The sequence below is a fragment of the Sprattus sprattus genome (assembly GCF_963457725.1).
Source record: "Sprattus sprattus genome assembly, chromosome: 19".
NCBI classification, from domain to species: Eukaryota; Metazoa; Chordata; class Actinopteri; order Clupeiformes; family Clupeidae; genus Sprattus; species Sprattus sprattus.
The window spans coordinates 21142653-21148668 of record NC_137917.1 but is presented as its reverse complement, the minus strand read 5'-3'; the positions used below and the strand labels follow the sequence as shown (position 1 = coordinate 21148668).

The window sequence follows — 6016 nt, the reverse complement described above, 5'->3', positions numbered from 1 at the left end:
GGAATGATTACATTTGGAACAAACATGAAATGAACAATACATCATCAATGAATCAATCCATATAGTGGGATTGGTTATAATGATAATACAAAAGAGAAGTTTTACAAAGAAGCTAGCTCACGTTGACATGCTTTGATGTGATATTGCTGGCGGCATGTAGGGTAGAGTAGCATATCAATGACTAATATGCTGGGCCAACTCAGTAGAACTTTAAACAGACTGCTCTGAATGTGAAACGAAAAATGTTTCTCTAACATTTTAAAACTTTAGGTAGTCTATTTAGGTTACAGAGCTGATAAGTTATGGAACCATATAGCCAATTTATGTGCTAATACATCATACATATTGTTCAGTATAAATGCTAGGTGGATGGAGAAGCTATCATAGTTGACAAAGCTACAACTATTCTGTAGCCTATATATGAAGCTGACCATGCTAACATGATCCTGAGTAAAACACTTTATCAGATCAGAGTTACAGATCTTAGATAAGCGATCAGCCTTCTACCTCTTAATGGCAGGGTTCGTCTCAAAATAAAGGAATTATACGTCGATCTGGGCGGAGTTTTGTTCACAGTGGACTTTCTGCCATGTGGTCTATCTCCTCCCTCAAAGCCACAGCTAATGTTAATGACAAAGTATTTAGCATGTGAATCAAACAGCTAATGAAGGGGTTTACATGGTCCTACTGGTGTTGAAACTGAGAGATGTACATACCTGAACATTTAACTTATTTTAGGTACTTTTCAAACAGTAATTTTATTTGTCAGTGTATTAATTGAAAGGGGAAGCCTTTAAGGTTCATGGCAACGCTATTATTGCGTGTTTTAGACCTTTAGATGTGCAGTACTTCGTTACAATTTTGTAGAATTCAGCAAGTTTCTCCTTACATACTTCTATACGGATTCCTCATCTAGCAGAAGTGTGCTGTACCTAAAGCTACTTAGAATGAGCCCTGACTGAGAAAAAAGGATGAAGAGAGTTGAAAAGGAAGTGTTTTTCAGAGCTCCTGCTAAGTACGGAGAAGAATGTCGAGATTCACTGGTGGGTAGCATCTCAAGGCTTCTTCGGAAGGTCCCTGTGGGTACCTCAGATCTCTGGATCAATGTGGAGCTTAACGCTGGGCCTTCCTTTGAATCTAAATCTGTCGTGGGATATCGCTCCAGCTCCTTCACAGGTGATGGAAGCCAAAGCCTGCCCATGATCACTGGTACTCCTGGTACTTGGCGGAGCTGTTATCACTCTTCTGTCTGATGGAATCACAGCACTGCTAATTTTTTCTGCTTCCTTCTTTTCTCTCGAAATGACAGTAGAGAAGAAGAAATGAAAACCGTGGTTTTCTTTATCTTGGGCACATTTTGAAACCTTCATTTTGCCTCGAAAAAAAAAAATGGGTATAAAAAGATGTGACGTGTGACACATATTTTATCATAGTGAGACGGAGTCCTTCGTAATGCATTCCCTGAATCAATTTGGACATTCACAGAACCATTTATCAAAAGTACTTTTCCAACTTTGAGCTATATGACCATGAAAAATGTATATAAAATCCAGTAACATATTCTTCACGTACAACACACACCCAAAGGAAAACGCACATCTGGGGCATTTTGGCCCAGTCCACAAGAAAAGTGTCTTGAGGCTTTCAGCCAGGATATGCCTGTTGACACAACTACGAAGCGCTCTTCAATTGATTACGCAATTATGACCGAGCGCCCTTTTCCTCCCTCTCTTGAGGATGACACCGCCAGGCTGGCACCAGGACGACTCCAGATGCCCACATGCCCCTGGGCTTACATCAAGCCTCCACACCAGCCTCCACACACTGCTATCTTCCCGTCATGCCCCCCGCCTCTCCTGCCAGGGCCCCTCTCCTTTTTCCACAGGGTCTGGGGGAAGCAGCCCCTGTTATAGGCATGTGTGTGGGAATTCTACCGCTCGCTTGCTCGCATCATTGCCTCTAATGGGGCTGGAGAGCGGGCGGGGAGGTGCGAGCCGACAGGCAGAGCGTGAGGGACTCAGGGATGATCAATTTGTGTCCCTGCGACACCCCTCGCCCCTCCCGGCCACAATCTGGTACGGCTTCTTGTGCCAATTTGTCACAGCACACTGAAATGCGGAGATGCCCTCGTTTAACTTTGGGGAACAGGGGCAAGGGACAGAGATGGAGGGAGAGAGAGAGAGAGTGAGAGAGAGAGAGAGAGAGAGAGACAGAGAGAGAGAGAGGGAGAGGGAGAGAGGGAGGGATAGAAACTCCAGAAAATACAAAAACGAATACGAGGAACTGCACAAAGAGAGGGCTGTCTTTGGAAATGAATGGCCGGCATCAGCCATGCAGTACTGGAAGGGACCCAAACCCAGTCTTCAAATTTCGCCTAACCCAAAACTGCAGCCCTGACCAACCCCAGCTGCCTTTTAACACAATTGCTGGCAGGCATAGGCCAGCACCCCGAGCACACAAAGGGCTCGCAAAGCCTTGCTCTTTGTTCGGACGCCTGAGATACAGAAAGGGAGAGGCATCCCAACAGAGGTGCTTTAAAAGGATATAAGTGGCAAATTTCACACTTTCATGCACCTGTTAGAGAGAAGAAGGAGGGCGAGAGGGGGTGAAGCGGATAGGCATTCTTTCAGGAGAAGGTGACCGATAGAGGAACGGTGGCATAATGAATGTCCTGCCACGTAGTCCGAACCATTTTGGGGGAGGGGGGTGGTGGTGTGGGGGGCGTGACAATCAGGCGTGACAATCAGTCATTCAGGGGGTTCAGTCCGATCATATTTCACGCCTATCTGCCTGGTCGAGCAATGTTCTTTTCCCAGCGGGCTTGGGCGAGAATGTTTCCATTTCCAGGTAGGGAGGTGGACGCGGTGACAAAAGGCCTGGTAAAAAAAAAAAAACGGTCCGGTCCGTCTCTATGAGGACCTTCCATTGACACACCTCCATTCTGTTACAGAGCCCCTTTCAGCACAACACTTCAACTCCATTGAGGATGACCTGAATGCTCCAATCGCCTGAATTACAGTATGTGGGTCCTTTGACTACACATTTCAAGAGACCGCTGCACAAGTGTATAGCCTTTTGGATGAGCACACAGGTGCAATCACTGGCCTCTGTCAGCCCTTGAGGCATCTCCTGACAATGGAGGGGGATATTTCACAAAGGGAGGGGGGGGGGAGTGAGAGAGGGAGGGCTACAGAAGGTTAGGCCTCTGTGAGGCAAACAGAGGTACATCAAGGTGTCTAAGGCCCAGAGACAAAAGGCAGAGGAGGAAAAGGTTGTGGTTGTAAATCAGCGTGGCATTTATCGTTTCGGAGCAGAACCCAGGTGCGCCACTGCAGACAAGGCTTTCGATGTGCCCCGAGAATAAATCCAGTCCTGCGCAAACGTGACGCAAGAAGAGAGCTGCCTTCCATCATCAGAGCCAAAGAGGCAATCAGTGGGATCAGTGTGATGAGATCCATTAATTTGTTCTCACTCAGTTTTTACTCTGGACTACAGACGCATGCCATGCCATCATTTGAACCTTTTCCACTCCAGAAATAGCAGCAGACAATCGGCATCACTGAGGCCCAGTATCCATGGCCCAGTATCCAATCCTTGCACTATGCGGGAAATTCTTGAATTTGTACTTTGCAATTACTAGAGCTAGTCGTACAATGCTTAATTGTCATTTACCCAAACAGACCATTATATCACAACAGATTCATTTCCAAAGTTACGTAAACTTTGAAGAAAGCTTTTCTTCTATGAGCTTGTCCTTGTGGTTACATGTTACTGATTACGAGCGAAAAATGAGAGAAGGTGTACTTACAGTTGATATCAGCTGCTGCCAGTTGTGTTGGTGAACTGAGTGTTTTATTTTGTCCTCCTGGAGGCTCACGAGCCAAGCTGCTGAGCAGGAGGAGAGAGGATTGATGTCGGTGATGGTGCTGAGACGTGGAGATGGGGGGGGGGGTGGGGGGATGGGCAGAAGAGGGGGGGGGTTCGACCCCCTCAGACTTGACAGAAACTCTGCAATCCCTCGCCAAGTCCCTGTTGGAAGTACAACAAAAGAGGGGGAGGGGGGGGGGGGGGGGAAGAAAACTTTGGTAAATACACAAGGCTTTGGCTGCACTGTGAACACATGTTAGGTGTAATGACCCTGAGTTGTGAGAGCGAGCGAGGGCAGGATACTTGATCCGGTCGTCGACCTGAGGCCAAGGGAAGACACGTGGAGCGGAACGTCCTTCTCGTGAAATTCTGACCGTTATTTCTCTGTCACAACACCGCTGGCAAAAACACAGGCTTGAAGTATGTGTCTAAACAGAGCCAGATGTTGGCGGCTGAGTGTGTGTGTGTGTGTGTGTGTGTGTGTGTGTGTGTGTGTGTGTGTGTGTGTGTGTGTGTGTGTGTGTGTGTGTGTGTGTGTGTGTGTGTGTGGGTGGGTGCGTGTGTGCGGTAGGGAACTAGCAGCTGTACATTGGTTGAGAGCATCAGCGGCGCTGTCTGTGAACTCATTACCCCCCTTTAATCTGCCTTTCAAATGGAAAATTACTGGAAATACTCGGAAACTCGGAAAACACAAGCGTTATATCAGTGACTAACCAATCTCTTATCTGCGTCATGGCTCTCTGCTCTCTCACGACCCAAACACAAACACATCCGCGCTCTCTTTCTCTCTCTCTCTCTCTCTCTCTTTCTCTTTCTCTCTTTCAGTCTTTCTCTCGCTCCCTCTCTCTCTCCCTTTCAGTTTCTTACTCTCTCTGTCTCTCTCTATCTTTCTCAGTGGGAGAGAGGGAGGGGGAGGTTCCGATGGATAATCCACTCTCATGGCCCCTTTGCGCAAGGCCAGCAGTTTCTTCACTAAAGACCAGTGACTAATGGCATCTGGTCTATGCATCTGCAAACACTTCCCATCCATCCCACTCACAGCAGCCTGTGTAGTGGGTCATGACCACAGAGTCATCCCTCGGATCCTTAGCAATCCGCCAAGTGTGTCCCCTCACGCTAGGGCCACTGGTCCCAGCAGCAGCAGCAGCAGCTGCCACAACATGGGAGCGAGTGGATCCAAGGGTGCTCTAATCTGTGTGTGTGTGTGTGTGTGTGTGTGTGTGTGTGTGTGTGGGGGGGGGGGGGGGGGGGTCCAAGGGTGCTCTAATGTGTGTGTGTGTGTGTGGATCCAAGGGTGCTCTAATGAGCCTGCATCTCAGCCCACCATCAGAAGCCTGGGCCAACGGACATGGGGTGCTCGGCATGCTGGGAAACTGTGCAGTATGAGACATGGTGATGTCATTTGCAGACCGACTTCGCTCATGCATGTCGACCTTCCTGTTGTTTTTCTATGCCGAGGTTACTCTGGCCGACTCAGACTGTTCATCATGGAAAGCTCGATAATTCCCAACTCAGGCAAAAGACTCGAGGATGCGTTGAGAAGTACATTTATGGACGGCCATAGATGGGGTCAATGGAATGTTTTTAAATGAACAGGAATGAATGTGGAATTGACATTAAAATATCGTGCCAAACAAATAAAGAGAAAGACAGCATATCTCCACACAGAGTGAGATCCTTAGACTCTGGCAAGGACTATTGAGCCAAAATGAGGTCAGCAAAACATGGTAAATGCCATACAATATGACAACTGTTCTGTTGTGTGAAGGCCAACAAAAACCCAACGAACGAGATTTTTGTTATTTCCCATAATATAGAACGCAGCAGCAAGGAATAATGTTTCGGCGCCATTTTAGCCAACCAGATGGGCACACAGAGGAATTTGTGACCCACCTCTCGAAATGAATCTCAATTTCCGTAACGAGCCCTCTGAGTTTTTCTTTGGACAACCCAACCATGAGAGAGAGACAACAGGGGAGGGGGCACACACACGAATGATGAGGATTTAACTAAAATATGGGCCCTTTGTCCTAGTTAGTCGGGCGACCTCCATTTCCTAATTTTCTCTTAATATGCCCCAAAGAGCCATGCAGGCATTTAGATTTGCCTCATTGACTGAGTGATCTTCTGGCACCCCTCATTTTCCATC

The 6016-nt window shown here is 47.4% G+C and overlaps 1 long non-coding RNA gene across 1 annotated transcript in view; it reads right to left on the bottom strand.

Annotated features, from left to right (window-relative positions):
• Nucleotides 1-3812: 3812 nt before the first annotated feature.
• The window catches only part of LOC308380977, a 55172-nt gene continuing 52968 nt past the window's right edge, over nucleotides 3813-6016 (bottom strand). Inside the window, exon 3 of the long non-coding RNA XR_013969025.1 lies at nucleotides 3813-4029. This is a non-coding gene — a long non-coding RNA (uncharacterized lncRNA). The remainder of the gene's footprint in view (nucleotides 4030-6016) is intronic.